The 19,941-nt window shown below is 43.9% G+C and overlaps 1 protein-coding gene across 14 annotated transcripts in view; it reads right to left on the reverse strand.

The window, feature by feature from the left end:
• The window catches only part of LDLRAD4 (low density lipoprotein receptor class A domain containing 4), a 291,731-nt gene that overhangs the window by 51,368 nt on the left and 220,422 nt on the right, over positions 1-19,941 (reverse strand). The gene's annotated exons all lie outside the window — the stretch shown is intronic.

Consider the following 19,941-nt stretch of genomic DNA (forward strand, 5'->3'; position numbering starts at 1 on the left):
CACCACAACATTCTGTTGGAACCTTTTTTGTGGTCCTTCTTACTTTCTGACCCAAAGTGTTCTCAAGTCTTACATTAAGTAGATAATAGGCCCTCCGAAGGCTGCACTGCTGCACTGCTGTCTGATTTCTCTTTGTGGACATGGCCAATGGTCCCAAAGGAAGGTCTGTGGAATGAAGATGCGCTGCAAATGATGGCAGCAGTTCAGAACCCCTGCGAGGCAGGTCACAGCAACTCCATCTCACAGGATAAACACAGCCCAGAGAAATTAAGAAACTTGCCCACGTTCTCGGCTTCTCAAGGGCATGGCCCGAATTTGAACCTAGTTATGCTTGATAACAAACTTGCCATCTTGACCACCCTGCTGATGGCTCCACCAGAAAAACCCAAAAAAAGCAAGAACTAGAAAAGCTGGGAGCTGCGAAACTCCACAGGCTAACCCATGACAGCCCTGCCTTCCCAGGGCACGGTCAGCACCAGCACCCCAGCTGACCAGGATGCCCCCGTCCTCCTAAGTTCCTCCCCCGGGGCTTCACTGAGCCCCGTGGCCACAGCCTTTGAATGTGTCACTCTTCCAGCCCAAATACCCAGATTCAGTTCCCTTTGCTTAGATACATAAAAACACAATTATGTATTTGTTCTTCAATTTAAATGCCTCTGTGAGTAAAATAAACTCAACAGAACCATTGGTCTTTTTGAATCCTACTCACAAAACCCCTTTAGCGCCCTGGCCAGACATACCCTTGCACCTCAGCCTGTGACCTGGGCCGACTCCCTGTTCAGCACTGATTCCTCAACCGTGTTTCTGAGAGATGAAGACAGCTGTCTTCATTACGGTTTTAGTCTAAACAAAGCTTCAACTTCTTATTATAAATGTTTAATAAAATCAACAGGGCATTAAAAGCTGCCAGCAGGGAGCCTAGTGAATTAGATGCTTGCATGGTGCCTCCCTCTGCACCTCGATGCAAATGTTTCTTATCTCAACTCAGCTTTTCTGAGACACCACCGTGCTGTCCCAACCAGGCACCCCCAAACGTGGCTGCCTTAGCACCACTTTATGATGACAGTGAAATTCAACTAGGCGGCTGCTTGCTTTGGGGGAAATTCAGGAAGTAGCTTTAAGACTGGAAATGCTTTTGAGAGCCTCACTTGGGGAGGAAGAAAGTGGGTCGCTCAGTACTCCATCCACAATGCCATCTAGGACTTATCACGGACTAACTGCTAGACACTGACGGATTTTCCAACAAGTTTAAGTTGTTGTTCTTACATTCCAGCAGCTTGCACAGAAAGTTAATTTTTCAAATAGTTCTAATTTTCAAAGAAGACCGGAATCTGTGATTCCAACTTTAAGATATAAAGAACCATGTGCTCTAAACAGATGCTACACAAGTAAATAATGAAATGCTACACGTTTCCCTCCTTTTTAGCTCAGAAGATGATTTAATTGAAGTCAAGTCAGTACAGAAAGGAGATTAATCAAGGCAGACACAGCAGTTGAGGCAGAGAAAGACGTTTATGTCCGCTGTCATCATCTTACAATCTTACCAGCACCAGTACCTTTCAAGATGGCAAAAAAGTCACAACAGCTGCATAGCTACATCTCACCAACCAAAATTTCAAATGTTGCCTTTTTAAGTGGCATAAATTCAAGAGAAAGGGATGTCCCCATTGAGAGGAATGGAGTCCCAGCACCCCCCAGGATGCTAGTTTTCCTGAGGTTTCATAATCCTAGGACCCACCAGCAAGCAGACCTGTATCTCCCCTCTGCACCTTCACAGGCCAGGTGAGCAGTATGGTGGGGCCGGGCCCTGACAGCACCAGTTCCTGGTCAGTGCCTGCAACCCACAGGGCACACACACCTGCTACAGGTGTCATGGAAGTTTAGCATTTTTGCTCCATATGCTGATAAACCTGCAATATTCTTCAGTTACATCAAACTGCAGAGGGGTTTGTAGAATTAAAAACACCATATTCAACCATTACTGTGGAGTTGCTGGGCTGTTGGACACATCTCTCTGGAGCAGAACAAGAGAACTAAAGGGCAGGAGAGTAAGTCTGGGAGTGAGCCTCGCGGGCTGCCTTCCTTCCCGTCCCCCCACGGCTCTCCTGATGAGGTTCTACTGTCGGAGAAGGATGGATGGCACCCCTTTCCACGTAAATATCTTTCTCTGCCTCAACTGCTACCAGCCCCTCAAGTTCACCCCTGGCTGACTCCTGAGCCCTAAATCCGAAAGGTTGACACCAATGCAAACATTCTCATTTTGCAGGTAGGGGAGCCGAGGCCCAGGAAGGGGAAGCAATGGGCTTGTGATGGCACAGTAATAGTGACCACACCAGAACCCCACCTCCCCACTGCAAAGGAATTCCATCTCTGCTGTGGGTCACAGCAGCTCTGATATTATGACTCCTCAGATGAAGCCAACTGACTCCTCACCTTCTGGGCTCTTCCTAACCCAGTCTTGCTTGAGTGGCTTCCCCTGCCTTTCAAGAAAGGTTTACAGGTGTCACATCTGAAAGACTCAGCCCCACTATGACCTGAGCACAGCACTCACTAAGCACCCAGTATAATAAATTAGCTTTCTTCGACCTGTAGTATCACCCATCTCTTCCCCACCCCTCCAGTTTTTCTGTCCCTGAGACATTTGCAGCTGACAAATACCACTACTCTTAGTGGACCACTGCATGGGAGTCACCAAGTTACTTCTGGTAGGAACCACATTGCTCCATAAAGGACACTCCCAACAGGGATGAGACAAGATCACAGAGAACCATTCTTTTTGGGCACCAGGATATGCAGGGTCACTGAGTAGGTCCTAATCTGCAAAAGTAAACATTTACTCTAATTCGTATTTTTTCATACTTCAGCTAAGGCTCAGCCTGAACTCTGGTGCACCAGAAGGGTTCATTTACATAAGAGTTGGACATGATAGCATCCCCTTCCCTTCTGTGTGTATAACCTAGAGTGCTTGGGCTCCAGGCATCTGAGTATTGGTGGCCAGTGGGCAGCTCAACAGTGTGGTAAAGAGGCAATGAGTCTTGGGGAGCAAGGTCAGTCCTGGAGCCATCTTCCCTGACACTCCGTCTACAGTGTCCACACGTCCATGCTGCCTGGATAACAGTCAGGACCATCAGAGGAGGATACCAACTCTGACCGCTTCTCTCAGCTTTTGCCTTCCAAGAAACCCTGACATATAGGCCTGGATTGTCTGGCCATTAAGGCCTCAGGGTTGACTTCATACAGCGATGTCTACATTCTAAGAAAGTTTCATCTATGCTCTATTTAATAATACCTTCAGTTACAAAAGTAATACCTGCTCATTATAGAAAATTTGGAAAATACAGAGACACACGAAGTGTCACCACCATTACTTCTAACATTCCAAAGTGCTCCAAAGGGCATTGACCCCGGGTTGTAGGCGGCATCTGAAACTTCAGCTAACCTCTCTCTGGCCTATGGAACATCAATACTGTAAAGCTGGCTGAGCTCTGTCTTCTGAAAATTTGCAGGTGTGCTCGGACGTCAGCATGAGGCCAATCAGTCCCTGGCTAGGTCTGCCTGTAAGCTCTGATGGCCCTCCTCCTCGTCCACTTAGGAAGAACGATGTATTTCCAGTAGGTGCTCTGTGACCGCACACAAACTCCACTTTCCCCGTCCACCAGCCGGCTGCCAGCCTCAACCATCAATTGTTGCAGGAGGCACTCAAGGAGAATCAGCATCCAAGTGGCTCTGCAATTGTCTGTACCCTGAAGGCACTTCTTTGCACACAGTTTTCTTTCAGGGTCTGTAACTGTATCACACTCAGGGCTTAACTCCTTCCAGCTCCAAATGCCTTCCCTGCTTAGGATGCAGGAACAAAGCACTGCTTCGGGTATTTATGGAATCAATGAAGGTTTGTTACCCTATTAATGGAATCAACAGTTGTGACTCCATGGCACCCTAAAAATGCTCCTGGCCCACTGAGTGCCCCGATTGGGCAATGGCACTCCAGGAAAACAGCATGAAGCCAAGCGGGACACAGGGCAAAGATCGCATTTTTACCAAAGCTCCCCAAGCCTCTCCCCAACTGTTCCTTCTGAGGAGCAGCATGGTTCCATGGAGGCCCAGCAATTTCGCCTCAGTGCCAGGACTCAGGGTGCACGGTGCTGGGCTTGGTCCCCTGGCAACTCCCAGCACGTGTGTGTGCATGTGCGTGTGCATACATGGGGCGGTGCATTCCACCAGCCACATCCTGGCCTCCCTGGGCACCCACTCCATGCCAGGGCTGTGCTGGTTCCCCTCACAGCTGTTTCCTTAATTACTCTTCCAGCAGCCCTGTTGGAGGTAGTTGTCAGGTTCTTACTGAACAAACTGTGGCTGAGAAATGTTAACTGACTTCCCCAAGGGCACAAGGCCAATCAAGGGCCGAGTCTGGATTTGAACCAGGGTCTGGCTGACCCCACAGGCTGCCTCTCACTCACCAACAAATTCCAGGTGACTCCACCCATCCAGCTCTGAGACCTGATGCAACACAGACCAAGGAGGTCAAGGCACAAAGGTAGCTTAGCTTATATGAGGGTGAGTCAAAAATTATTCGCACTCTGGTTATGTTAAAACTTCTGTTGGTCACACTGTCTTATCAGCGCTTTCTGTTCAAGGCTACTGTCTCCCCAGTCACTGCTGTGCAGGTGTGAACATGTTACATCAGTTCATTCGTAACTACAGTGTGAGCAAAAATGGATGTCCCATTTGTGATTTGCACGAAAGAAGAACAGCGTGCAGTGATTCGTTTTTTGTTGTCTGAGGGTGTGCACATCCACACACTTCTGCCCACACTGTCGACGCTCTGCAAAAACTTCTTTTTGAGGTGTTAAAGCATCCTCCCTCTAGTCCTGATCTTGTTCCATTGGATTTTCACCTGTTTGTTCCCCTGAAAGCAGCCCTACGAGGACTAAGATTCACTTCTTTTTGTTTTTTTTAAATTTATTTATTTATTTATCTTTTTTATTGGCTGTGTTGGGTCTTTTTTGCTGTACGCAGGCTTTCTTTTTAGTTGTGGTGAGTGGAGGCTACTCTTTGTTGTGGTGCGCAGGCTCCTCATTGCCGTGGCTTCTCTTGTTGCAGAGCACAGGCTCTAGGCGCATGGGCTTCAGTAGTTGCAGCACATGGGCTCAACAGTTGTAGCTCACAGGCTCTAAAGCGCAGGCTCAATAGTTGTGGCGCACAGGCTTAGTTGCTCCGCAGTATGTGGGATCTTCCTGGAGCAGGGATCGAACCCGTGTCCTCTGCATTGGCAGGTGGATTCTCAACCATTGCGCCACCTAGGAAGCCCCCAAGATTCACTTCTGATGAAGAAGTGAAGACAGCGGTGCATTCATGGCTCGCAGCTCAGCCTAAAACATTTTTTAATGAGAGAATACGAAAGCTTGTTGACAGATGGACAAAGTGTATTGAAAAGCAAGGAGAGTATGTCAAAAAAAGATGTATTTGTCTTTTCTAAAAGTTAATTAAAATAAATTCTACAGCCCGAGTGAGGATAATTTTTGACTCAGCCGCATAAATGTTCATCAAAGGATGGGACACTAAGTTTAACAATAATGCAAAGTGCAAATTCTCTCCAGTTGAAAAAGGTCTCTTTCTTCAGTTCAGTCTGTCAAACCTCCTTCAAGGTCCTTAGACCTTTTAGACCCTTTAACTACCCACGTCCCTGTTCCCCGTCGCCCACTCGCCCACAATCAGTAAACAAAACACTGCTGCTGCAGACGGTTGGTCCACAGGCTCAGGAACAAATGGATAAAACCCTAAGGAAGGAGTCAGATGGTCTTGGAACTCAGGTGGCTCTGCACCCCACAGGCCTCCAGCTGCTGGGAGTGCGCTGGCAGGAGAGGCTGCAGAGGCAGGCGGAGGTATTTTAAGAGCAGGTGCTGAAGGTCTTCAGCTCCACTCAACTCAGACCTGTGTTTATCCTAGGAGGGCACCAGGACACAGGAAGCTGCTGCTCGCCTGCACACTGGTACCCTTATCTGACAGCTTCCAAGGGGACACCAGGATTTAACTGGCAGGACTGGACAGGAAGAGTCACATTCAATAAATCTGCACGATTCCTGACCTGCCTCCATGAGCACCCCACCCAGCACAGCAGGGGTGCCCCATCCTTCAGGTAACGACCCTGAACCACCCAGAGAAGTGATTCTCCCTCAACACCTGGGCAAACGGCTAAAGAGATGGAAAAGGAAACATCAGGAGGGATTCATAGGGGATACAGGCAAAGAAAGTGGAGGCACCTTCCATGCGTCAACAGACTTGATGGGACCAGAGCGGGCAAACGTCCTGGCAGCCCCAGGAGTAAGAGCAGAGAAGACATGGTGCTGAGACACAGACACGATCTCCCAGCTTAGATCTTTCTCCCGACACACTGTAAACTAAAAACACTAACAATGGTGTGCAGTTTCCTTCAAATTACCTTTCCTACTGCTCTTTACAATCTGAAGCAATTTACAATGTTCTTAAGAATCACACAAATTTAATTCCAGCCAGCAGCTGTTGGTAGAAGCCCCAGTGAACTCTCTGAACGCTGTAAATATATTTAACAACCCAAGCATAAACACATTTCCAGCCACCAATCAGAACTGAATCTCTTTCAGAAACTCTGTTACTTATGAACATATCTGAAGGAAAAAATGCTCTATGGGACACATCTGGAATGCCTATTTCTTTCAGAAAAAAATACAAGTCCCAGCACTTCCTGTTCCCCTTACCCTGCACTCAACAGATGCAGACATCTGCAAGCATGAGTGCCCTTACACACACTGAGTTTATTTAATGTCCACTTAATTTTAGATACAGATCTGCTTTGCCTTAGAGACTAAACAAAGAATTATGGAGTTCTCAGTTTCTTGGCCCAGGTCTCTTACTAGTTTTTCTTTAACTTATATCTTTTAACAAAAAAAACAAATACAGATAAATCAGAAATATCTGGTGCAAAAACTAAAAACTCAAACCAAACCAAATCAAAAATCCAACCCTGTTTTATATAACCTTCACTGGCAGCTGGCTGTGTAATTTTCAACTGTGTTTTTACTTCCTTGTTCTTGGGCCAGAAGGAAGCCTAGCAAGTTGATGCCAGTCATTTGGTCTTTCCACACCCCCCAGGGATGTCAGGGCCTCCAGAGCTGTCCCAGTGGGCCTGGCCATGCTTTTCAGGTGTCCAGTCAGCCACAACTAGCCCAGGGCACAGACACCCAGCCTCACATCAGGACATCTGTCTGCCAGCTCGGCACCTATTCCACCTCTCCAGTAGGACCTCCTTTTCACACACCTGAGGTGGTCTTTTTGAAATAAGAATTATATTTAGAGTGTGGACTCTTTACCTGTTTCATGCATTTAATTCTGCACATGACTGAGCAAACATGCAAATATGAATCCTGATGTTAGTTCCATAAATTTCTGATGTAACTGCTTTCCTCCAGCAAGACACAGCCATCACAATACCTAATTCATGTGTTACTCCTATTTGAGCAAAAAAGAAAATGCAAACACTCTTAATAGTGATGAATACTGAAATAGGTGGGGGTGGGAGGGGTAGTACAGATTGTCTTTGAACAGGTGAACTGGGGTGGAAAATAATCTGTTTATCTGCAGCACACACAGAGCTTTCTCCAGTGAAGGAGGCTGAATCAGAAGAGCTCGAGACTATACTTTCTGCTGGCAAAACTCAAGCTTCCTCAAGTTCTGGTCCCTTCCCTGAGTAGCTCTATTTCTATGCCAATAAAACAAGATGAAATTGAACTGCATTTAGTAACTGAAAAACTACTCTACTAAATTCCTCCTTCAGCTCATCATTCCTCAGACAGGCCCCCGGCTGCTCGTGGTGTGGTCTCCACACTCACTTTGAATCCCAGCTCTCTCCTGAGGCCTCAGAATAAAGTGCTGCTAGGAAGGCATTATGGAGGCTTTCACTACTCCAACAGACCTGTAGGAGCAATCAGTCTACCTTGAGAAAAAATGTGGCAGGAACCACTTGAGCTTTCTTTTTCTTTGTAATCAAGGGAGGAGAATTAAAACCAAAATCAAAGTTACACCAAAGGAAACTGAATTTCTCATTAAGAACCTCAATGTCCCTTCTAGAGACAAATAAGGAAAAGATGAGTCATCACTCCTTCAAAGGCTTCATTAAGGGGATAAACCCTATGGCCCTGAACACTGACCAGAGCCAACCTTTTGTAAAGAAAGCTTTTTTTTTTTTTTTTGCTGACAGTGACAGCAAGAGTCACAGAAAGAAATCAGAAATTTAAATAACACCCTTCACATTAAAGAAAACATCTATGAATGGAAAGCTGCTTTTGCTCCCATTTACATGATACTTCCCCACTCTTTAAGACACTTCTTTAATGGTGCTTGGTCATCTGCACAACTATCCACATACATTAACTTGGAATGAGATATATACAAACATATTCTCATCCCCACTTCACAGGCGAAGAAATCAAGGATCAATACTATGATCAAGGTTACATATACTATATTCGTCCTGGATTGCAGCACCAGGGCGCCTGATGAACTTGGTCCAGAAAACCCTGACCAAAATGCTGGTTCTTGCTTCCCTCAGTTTCCAGGCAGTTTCTCAGTCTCTATTTCCATAAGACACTTTTCACTTTTCTCCATACCGCATCCAACCCTTTAACCAACTTTCATAAATAAACAACAGCTTCAAGTAAATCGACTGACTAGATATACAGCACAAATAATGAGAAGGCTGGAAGGACAACATTAATATCAAATACATGGACTTCATGACAAAAAGTATCATCAGAGATAAAAAGGGACATTTCACTATGATAAAAGGGTCAATTCATCAGGAGAACATAGCAATCATACGTGTGTATGCATCTGAAAGCAGAGCAACAAAACACACAAAGCGAAAACAGAATCAAAGGGAGAGATAGATGATTCCAACTATCATTAAAATAAGGTTTTAATCCTTCCTCTCAGCAGTCACTGGGACAACCTGATGGGAGCAAGCAAACTTTTTCTATAATGGACCAGATAGCAAATATTGTAGGCTTTCTGGGCCATATGGTCTCTGTCACTACTTAATTCAGCTTTGGTAGTGCAAAAGCAGCCTGAGATAATATGTAAAAAAAAAATGAGTGTAGCTCTATTTCAATAAAACTTTATTTATAAAAACAGACAGCAGGATAGATTTAGCCCAGTAGTTTTCTTACCCCTAAACTAGTAGTAGTAGTAGTAGTAGTAGTAGTAGTTAGTAATAATGATGATGATGATGATGATGATGATGATGATGACAATAAGGAGGAGGAGAAAGCTGCAAAGACATAAAAGATCTGAAAAACAGTATCAACCACCAGGACTTTTAAAGACATTACAACTGCATAATAGATATTCTTTTCAAGTATATGTGGAAAGACCATATGCTAGGCCTAAAAACAAGGAGCAATTAATTTTAAAGGCTGAAATCATACAAAATGCACTGTCTGACCACAATGGAATTAAATTAGAAGTTAACAATATTAGGACACCAGAAAAGCCCCAAGTATTTGGAAGTTGAACAATTTATTTCTAAATAGTCCATGGGTCAAAGAAGAGATCATGAGGGAAATTAGAAGATATCCTGAAATGAATAATAATAAAAATAAAACATTTCAAACTGTGTGAGATACAGCTAAAGCAGTACTTAGAGGCATGTCTATAGCTTTAAATGCTTATGTTAGAAAAGAAGATATAAAAACAATAAAGAGAAGAGCAAACTAAATCCGAAGTAAGTAAATGGAAGGAGATAATAAAGATAAGAACACAAATCAATGAGATAAAAAACAGAAAAGTAATACAGAAAATTATGAAGAGAAAAGCTGGTTATTTGACAAGTTCAATAAAATTGATAAACCTCTAGCTAGACTGGTCAAGAAGTAAAGAGAGAAGACATAAATTACCAATATTTGGAATTAAAGAGGAAATACCACTAACAGATCTTACATATATTAAAAAGATAACATAAAATACTATGAACAATTTTGTGCCAATAAATTTGACAATTTAGATGAAAAGGGACTATTTATTTATTTACTTACTTACTTACTTACTTATTTACTTATTTATTTTTGGCTGCACTGGGTCTTTGTTGCTATGCCCAGGCTTCCTCTAGCTGTGGAGAGCAGGGGCTACTCGTCGTTGTGGTGCACCAGCTTCTCACTGCAGTGATTTCTCTCATTGCAGAGCACAGGCTTTAGGCATGCAGGCTTCAGTAGCTATGGCACGTGGGCTCTAGAGCACAGGCTCAGCAGTTGTGGTGCACAGGCTTAGCTGCCCTGTTGCATTTGGGATCTTCCTGGACCAGGGATCAAACTCATGTGCCCTGCAGTGGCAGGTGGATTCTTAACCACTATGCCACCAGGGGAGTCCCGGGACAAATTTCTTGAATGACATATGAATGCAAGAAAGAACAGAAAAAATGAAGAGCCCTACATCAATTAAATAATTTGAATATGTAATTAAATATGTTTCTCCCTCCCTCCCTCTCTCTCTTCCTCCCTCTCTCTCTCTCCCCTTCCTACCTTCCCTCCCTTCCTCGCCTTCCCTCATCCCTCCCTCCCTCCCTCCCTCTCCAGGCCCTAGATGGCTTCTCTGATGAATTCTATCAAATATTTAAAGAAGAAATAATACCAACCACACACAAATTATTTTAGAAAAAGAAGAAGGGTCATTCGCCACCTCATTTTATGAGGCCAATATTATTCTAATACTAAGCCTGATAAAGATATCACAAAAAGGGAAAATGATAGGTCAATTTCTCTCATGAACCCAGATTCAAAACTCATTGGCAGGGACTTCCCTGGTGGCACAATGGTTAAGAATCCGCCTGCCAATGCAGGGTACATGGGTCCGATCCCTGGTCTGAGAAGATCCCACATGCCGCGGAGCAACTAAGCCCATGCGCCACAACTACTGAGCCTGAGTGCCACGGCTACTAAAGCCCACATGCCTAGAGCCCGTGCTCCGCAACAAGAGAAGCCACTGTAATGAGAAGCTCACACACTACAACAAAGAGCAGCCCTCGCTCACCGCACCTAGAGAAAGCCCATGCACAGCAATGAAGACCCAATGCAACCAATAAAAATTAATTAATTAAAAAAAAACTCCTTAACAAAACTGTAGCAAAGAGAATCCAAAAACATATAAAAAGAATACTATACCTGGCCAAATGGGATTTATACCAAGAATGGAAAGTTGATTTAACACCCAAAAAAAATCAATGTAATTAATCACATTTATACAATAAATTTTTTAAAAACATATGATCATTTCAATAGATGCAGAAAAAGTAAGTGACAAATTTCAACACCCACACACGATTAAAAAAAAAAAAACTCCCAGCAAAGTAGAAATAGAAGGGAAAAGTGTCTAGAAAAAAACATAAAGCTAATATTTTATATTCAGTCTTGAAAGGTTCAGTACTTTCTACCTAAGATTTGGAATAAGTCAAGGATGTCCTTTTATTATTTTAACCACTTTTATTCATCATTGTACTAAAGATTCTGGCCAGTGCAATAAGCCAAGAGGAAGAAATGAAAGGCGTACAGGTTGGAAAGAAAGAAGTAAAATAGTTTCTCTGAGCATATGACATGATTTTATACAGAGAAAACTCTACAGAATCCACAAAAGAGCTGCTAGAACAAATAAATGAATTTAGCAAGGTCCCAAGATACAAAGTTAATGTACAAAAACCTACTGTATTTCTTTAAACTAGCAATAATAACTTAGAAATGAAAATTTTAAAACAATTCCATTTACAATAGCATAAAATATTCTTAGGAGTAAATTCAATGAATGACCTGTATGCTGAAAACTTTACATAGGAAAATCAAAGTAGATCTCAGAATATGGAGAGATATATAATGCTAACAGATTGGAAGATTCAACATTATCATTATTATTTTTTAATATTTATTTATTTACTTATTTGGTTGTGCCAGGTCTTAGTTGTGGCAGGTGGGCTCCTTAGTTGTGGCATGTGAAATCTTAGTTGCGGCATGCGAACTCTTAGTTGCGGCATGCATGTGGGATCTAGTTCCCTGACCAGGGATTGAACCTGGGCCCCCTGCACTGGGGGTACAGAGTCTTATCCACTGCACCACCAGGGAAGTCTCCTGAAGATTCAATATTATTAAGATGGCAATTCTTCCCCAGTTAATCTTTAAATTCAGTCAATTGCAATTAAAATCCTAGCATGCTTTTTTGAACAGATTGACAAACTAATTGAAAATTTATATGGAAAGGAAAAGGACCTAAAGCCAAAAGCATCATGAAAAAGGATAAGGTTGGAGGACTTGTACTACCTAATTTCAAGAAGCCTTATAAATAAAGCTGCAGTAGTCAAGAGAGTGTATTTAGTGTCAGAATAGACATATAGAACAATGGAACAGAACAGAGTGTCCCAAAAAAGACCCATCCTTATATGGCCTATTGAACTTCAACAAAGGTGCCATGGTTTTTCAATGGGGCAAAGACAGCCTCTTCACCACATGGTGCTGGAACAACTGTATCTGTATGGATAAAAATGAACTTGACTCTTACTCACACCACACACACAGATTAACTCAATAGGGATCACAGAACTAAACACAAGAGCCAAGACTATTAAACTTATAGAAGAAAATATAGAAGAGAACCTTTGTGACATTAGCATACAGAGGCCACAAAAACTACAACCTATACTCTAAAAATTATAAAAAGGACTCCATAAAAATTAAACTCTGCTCTTTGAAACACAGCTAAGAAAATAAAAAGGCAAGCTACAGCCTAGGAGAGACTATTTGCAAAATACATTCTTGACCAAAGTTTATATACAGAGTATATACAGGTGTCTTACAAATCAATAAAAAAGCAAACAATCCAAATAAAAATGATCAAAAGATTTTAACAGATACTGCACAAAAGTAAATACAGAAATAACCAATAAGCTCATAAAGAGAGGCTCAACATCAGAAATGCTCAATCAGGGAAATGTATATCAAAACAACAACTTGATGTATTATACAACCACCAAAATGACTAATGGTAAAAAGACTGACAATGTCAAGGGTTAGAATGTGAAGCACCTGGAACTCTCCCTCACTGCTGGATGGAATGTAAAATGGTACAGCCACTCTGAAAGCCAGTATGGCATTACCTTGTTTTAAACACACACTTAAACATATTTCAAGTTAAACATATACTTATCACAGGACCTGGCCAGTCAACTCTTGGGTATTTACCAAAAAGAAATGAAAATATATGTCCACACAAAACTTCTATGTGAATATTTATAGGAGCATTAATCCTAATAGCTCCAAATTGGAAAAAAATTCAAATATCCATCAACTGATGAAGAGATAAACAAATTCTAGCACAGCCATAGCATGGAACATTGCTCAGAAATATAAAGGAACAAAACACTGATACACACCATCACATGGATGAATCTCGAAATGTCATACTAAATGAAAGAACTAGAAGGATGACATAATGTATGCTTCTATTTATATTATATTCTAGAAAAGGAAAAAAGAGAGTAACCGACAGCAGATCAGAAGCGGCCTGGGCCCAAGGGAAGTAGTTAGTGCAAAGGCAGACGGCAAAGATAAACACGTGTGCTGACTCGCCCAGTGACCACTGTGGTTAAAAACTCATCCGCTCAGTCAGTGACCACCTCTGTGGTCAGAGCAAAGGAAGTAACCCTCTGAGGGAGTCTCCAAAGTGTTCAGGGGACAGGGTGGCTTCTCAACTCTCACCAGTGGCTTTTACGTCTGTCTCTCTGCCTACCTTTCCTCCATTTAAGGGAGCCAACTGACATGTAACTAAAAGGGATGAGGACCTAGCAGGCCTGATGCCTCCATGGAGAAAGCAAACGTTGCCTCGAGCCACCCCATCTGCCCCCCGGCTTGACAGAACCATGTGGACCAGCTGAGCAGGGATCCAGCTCCAGCCTCAACCCTCAGAGGTGCTGCTAGAGAGATTATATAAACGTTCCAGTCCTCTTTCCTGAAGTCTTCCCTATTTCAAGGCATTTCCCTCCAAACTGCAAAGGAATATAAGCAAACCTTCTTATTTATTTAGGTTAAAAAAGAAAATAACATTCCTCTTTACAAAAAAAGATAAACAGTTTCTTTCTAGAGGGTGATTCAACTATGGGTCCCATTAAAAATTTAACCAGCTTTCTGAAAACAAATTTGACACATGTGGAGCATCACCAGGAAGCCCAAACACCAAACGTACCCAGACTTGCAGTGAGCCAATTACCCTTTGATTTTAAGAAGTGTTGATATATTCATGCAGATGCTACATTAAAGAGAAAGAGAGAGAGAGAGTTAGAAGAAGTGCAGGTAAGAACTGCCTTGAAATAATCATCTGTAAAATCTAAAGAAGGCAGCAAATCATATAAAACCACCAGGAGTTTCAGGGGCAGAAACCAAAAGGAAATGGCTGCTCCTAACAACCCACAGGAAGGCAGCTGGACGGCCAGGAGACTCCCCTGAAGTCACTCCAGGGAACTAAACACAGACACAAACCGGAATGCAACAGCTTCATGGACCATTCAAATTAAATGCATCTTAAAACTGCATTTTAAATTACTGCGTTTCATACAGTTTTTACAACATCATTCCACTTTGCCTTTTGTCAGGTAAGAGAACTGTGCACGTTTCCTCAGACCTCCCTCAGTTCAGGGAAAGACACATTATGTTCAAGAGAGGAGCTGAGAAGTCCCTTTGATTCCCAGTGTAGAACATCATTCACCTATGGAGATGAGTCATTAAACTCAATTCAAAAAAAGCCTACCCATCCCTCCCTCCCTCCTTCCTTCCAGCTATAGACATAGACATTTTTAAGCCTCTATTATGTAAATTCATATATATGGAATACTACTTTATGGTAAGGATCAGAGCATAATCACTCCGAAATTATTAATGGTCATGGGCAACTGGGATACCACCCATAAATAAAATCAATATTCAAATTAAAGCCAGATATTTAAAACCTTGCTAGGCATAGTGAGGAAATGCCCTGGTTTGTGCAAAAAATGTGAAAAACTGAGATCTTAACTAAATGTAAATCCTTAATTCTGTTTCTACTTTCTTTCCCATTAAGTCTTTTCTCCTTGAGATGTTCTACAATCCCCAAATCTACTAATTTTAATGTTATTTTATCTTCCCTTCCTTACTCTTTCAAAGAAATAATGGTCAGTTAAGCAATCAAATGTTTGACAATAGCTGGGGACCAAAAATATATGGAAATGAATCTGACAAATCAATTTTGGTAAAAAAAAAAAATCCCTCTATGCAGATTAATGTACACAAGTTCATTCAGACAGAGGCTCCTCTGGCTGTCACTAAGCTTGAGCCCATAACTAGAACCAAGAGTGTCAGAGGAGCCCCTGTTCACCAGCTTATCCCTTAACCCTTGACACAGCAGTAGGTGCTCAGAAAACATGATGGGTGAATTAATGGAAACAATGGATGAATGAATAGCTGTTATTAACCAAAACCAAGAAAAACACGATGATCACTCTTTTGGCAAAGTGAATCTCACTTCTATCTCTCTGTTTTGTTTTGCTTTCCAGCCAGTAGACTTGACAGGGGGTCTCTGAGCTCCTGATTGAGGGCTCTTCCTACCACCCGCCCAGGATGGGACCCACTGACCCTAGCTTTGGGGCCCAGGGCCAACTGTGCCACTGCATGGTAGGATCCCAGGAGCAAAGAGGGCTTCGCCCTGGGGGTGAGGAATCCAAAATGTTTTACAAGCACTCCTGCTATTAAAGTTATTCTACAGATGAACACACCTCTGCTCTGCTCCTGCCAAGCCTGCCAGGGACTGAGTCTTCTCCGTGAACATAAAACCACACACGAGGCGCTAAGCATCAAAATCTGGGGCTGAGATCAGACCAGTTACCAAGGCCATCTGGTTGCCTAACTGTTTAATTCCTTGGACAAATGTCCTTACTTCAATACCATCCACCTACCTGCTTCTTTAGTCTGTTAACTTTCAATGGTGTTGGTAACATTTCTCTACAACCAAGCGAATTTATGGGAATGTTTTCAGGGGACCTGACTGGCTGGCGTTCCAGTTGCCCAGGGTTACTGGGATGGTCTACAAGACAGACCTTCTAAAACGTCTGAAGTCCGAGACTTGAATGGGAGACTCCAAGGGCTGACTGAACACTACACTCTTCATTATCCAGCAGGACAAACAGTTGATGTCCGTGTCTCCATTTTACAGACGGAGACACAAACACTCTTTGATGTTAAGTCATTTGCTGAAAGTGACAAAAATAGTAAGTCAGGACTCAAAATGCACGTCTGCCAACTCCCAAAGCACTCTCTCTCCATCACCACACTGTCTTCCAGATGAACCCAGCTCAGTGCACCTGAGCATCAGTGTGCACTGCCACGAGCACATACCCGTGCAAACCAGGCACGCTCAGCTACAGGGAAGAAAAGCAGCTGTAACTAGGGCAGCCTTAATTTAGAGCTGGGGCAGGGTGGAGAGTGACACAAGCCAACCTAACTGTCATTCTAATTCTCTTTAACATGAAGAAGATCAAGTCACACTTAAAGCTTCAGAAGCTGAGCATAAAATCATGGTCTTAGTTATGACCTGAAGAGCGAAGGGCTTCCACCACAAAGGTGCTGCATCAAGCAGCAGCCCCCTGGTGAGCTGCCACACAGTCCTCTCCTGGGATGGGACACCACAGCTCCTGCTGGAATGTGCAGGACTTGCAGTGAAGACAGGTGGGGGGAGGGTGGTGACTGACCGATAGTAAGTAGTAATTTTTTTATGAGCCCCAGGATTTCTGGAGTGGTTTGTTACATGGTATCACCAGCTAAAAGATGTTAGAAGACAGAGGCTTCCCTTTCCAGTACTAAGAGGACTCGGAGAGTGAGGGCCAGCGCCTTCCTCAGACTACTGCCAAACAAGAGTAACCATTCTGCTAAAATATGAATCAGAAGAGATGTCTCTATTTAACAAACTTCATTTTTTAAAAACATCAAGAAACTTATCTTAGTTTTCTTCAGAAAAAAATTAAATGAGCATGACAGTATATGAAACTGGAAGTTTTGAATGAAGCACCAAGATCCAATAATATGTCAAAGCAAGGGTACAGATCAAGTGCAAATTTTCAAAGGAAAGCACAAATTAAAAACAAACAATCAGCACCAGACAGCTGCAACAGCCTTCAATGCCAACCTGCACCAAAGCACAGAAGGGCCACGGCATCAACTGGGAAGACTTTCTCTGGCACTCAGAGCGGAAGAGGAGGGGGCGCCGGATCCAGACTGATCTTCCAGAGACTGACTCTGGAGGAACTCCATGAAGAGAAATTCCTCAGAGAATGTGTACCGTGCTCCTCACGAGGACCCCTGCCAGGGCACAGGCTCACGTGACTACCCAGAAAGTTCCCAACAAGCCAGGGAGGCTCAGCAGCTGCTGCCTGGTTCCCACTCGAGAAATCTAGACACAGACAGATGGGGTGACTGGCTGCTTCGGGGGCAGGGAAGGAAAACAGCTGCTCCTGCTGCCTGGGATGGGGGGGAGAGTTTCCCAATCTGCCAAATCAAAGGACGAGGGTCACGAGGGATTAAATGCTCCCCAAACAGTCCAACCAGAAAAGCAATGGGATCCCAACAGAAAGGGTCCAAGTGCAGGGGGTCATCCAAACAGCAGGGGCAGGGCCACACCAAGGAAGGGCAGGAGAAGGCTCCCGTGGGCCCTGCAGAGGTGGCGGGGCAGTTCCCACTGCTGCACAACCAGTCTCTACAAACATGGTGCTCAGGTGCTCAAGCCACGGTCTCTGAGGCTGCCTCTCAGCTGGAACTCAGGATCCCTCCCACACCACTCCATGCTGGCGGCAGAAGCAGGCTTTCAGCTGTTGTAGGCCTGAGGGCCTCACTCCTCTCACTTCTTCAAGCTGCTTCTTGTTTCTTCTAAGGACTCATCTGATGAGACCAGGCCCAGCAGGACCTTCCTCACATCTGCCAACTACTATAACCCAATCACGGAAGTGACAATCTTGTCACTGTCACAGCCCCCAACCACATTCAGGGGATAGGCAGGAATGCTGGGGACCATCTCAGAAATCTGCCTCGCACACCATGAAAGCACACAAGAGTCAGCGATAAACACACAGAGACCCCAAGCGGGCAGCTCGCAATCCATCCCAGGGCCTCACCAGGCAAGCGCAACATTCCCGCCCCCCACCCTCCGCCCCACCATGTGCTCAGGACATGGAAGGTGGATAGATGCCCCCATCCACCACCCCCAACTCTCTCACACACACTCCCCCCCGGGTGGGGGGTGGGGATGGGTATAGCTTTCAACCACTTGGTTGTGACCGTGACCCAGGTCCCCTTTACTGCCTGAAAATGAAGAGGCAGGGGACACTCCACCTGAGCAGGAAGGTGGAGAAACCAGATGAAGACCTGAGTCCAATCCTATACCTGAGCAATGGGTTTAGAGGACATTTAGTTTTCTTCTTTATGCTTCTGAACTTTAAACACCTAATAAGTGTATTAAACACATATTTCTATACCTTATATATTTAAGATAATATTGTAAAATATTATTTACAAAAGGTTTGTAATGAGTTTCTAAAATTCCAAAACCAAAACTAAAACCAAAAGCACCCTAGGATTCACTGTTGGGTTTTTATGAACTTGGGCTCATTCAAAGAAGTAAAGCTACCTTTGGCCCAGATAAAGAAGACAGGTCGAAACATGCAGCATATGGCTTTGCGGCTGATGTCACATTACTGGTCTCTTTCTCCCATGGGCAAGCTTCCACCTGAATGACGTAGACAAGGACCAGTGAGTACTTCCAGCAGGTGCCCTGCTCCCCAACACCCCAGAACACACATCACATCCACAGTAATTTCTTAACTGGAATTCAGCCCTCAGGACCACCCAGTGCAGACATGAGGACTGGCGCTCCAAGTCTCTGGGATAATAGGATGTGTACAGACATGCTGTTTAGTGCAGTATCATCTACATAAATATAAAACCGGTCTGTTGTAGAAGATTGTCTAGACCCATTGTCTAGACTCTGGACAGTGGCATCAGAGGCCCGTTTGTTCTATGCCACAGCAGGGCTATTAAACAAGCTCATCTAGGGAGCAAAAACTCAGCCTGGTGCCACCAATGCTGAAAAGTACATCAGACAGGAAAACGGAAGCATTTCTTACTTCAAGCAAAAGAACCAGATCAGAAATATTTTCCTTTTTCCCTTGCCTTAGGGAAAAATGACATAAGCCAACATAATCAACAGGTAACATTTGCTGGTGTATTGAAAGAGCCAGGAGCAAGCAGGGGCTTCAGGCAAGTCGCTGCCCATGCCCGTGAAGGAAGGACAGGAGGTCAGGGCACGGCCTGCAAAAACGAAGCCCTGGGTTGGACAGCCTTCCTCGCCAGTCTTAGAGTAAGCAGGATGTCTGTGCAATTTAAAATTACAGCTCCAGGAATGACTGTTACTATTTTATAATTTAATTTTTCTACAGTTCTCATTCTTGTCCTAAGGTATCTCCCCAATTTAAGGTATTTTCAAAAGTCCGAAACACACAGCAAGTAAGCAACAGGGTTGAGGTAACCCAGATGATTCCTGGTGGTGTGTTCACCTGTCTGGACCCCCAGCCAAGGATGGCCCGAGACCAGAGCTGCTCCCCTCTGCCCACTCCTGAGCACTTTCCAGGCGGCATTCCTGAGCAGCTGGGTGCATTCCCACTGTACCCAGCTTGTGTGAATACACACTTTGTGTGAATATGGCAGTTCCTTTGTCAGGCAAAACCTATTAACAAACAGCACTAAAGGCTGGTGGGACACAGCTAAGGAAAACCCAGACAGGAACTACTAAGGTGCTGACTGCCTCTCTGTCCTCACCACTAGTCCAGCTCATGCTTCTCATCACCAGAGAAACCCACCTGGG

Source organism: Hippopotamus amphibius, chromosome 11 (genome assembly GCF_030028045.1).
Source record: "Hippopotamus amphibius kiboko isolate mHipAmp2 chromosome 11, mHipAmp2.hap2, whole genome shotgun sequence".
In the NCBI taxonomy this organism is placed as follows: Eukaryota; Metazoa; Chordata; class Mammalia; order Artiodactyla; family Hippopotamidae; genus Hippopotamus; species Hippopotamus amphibius.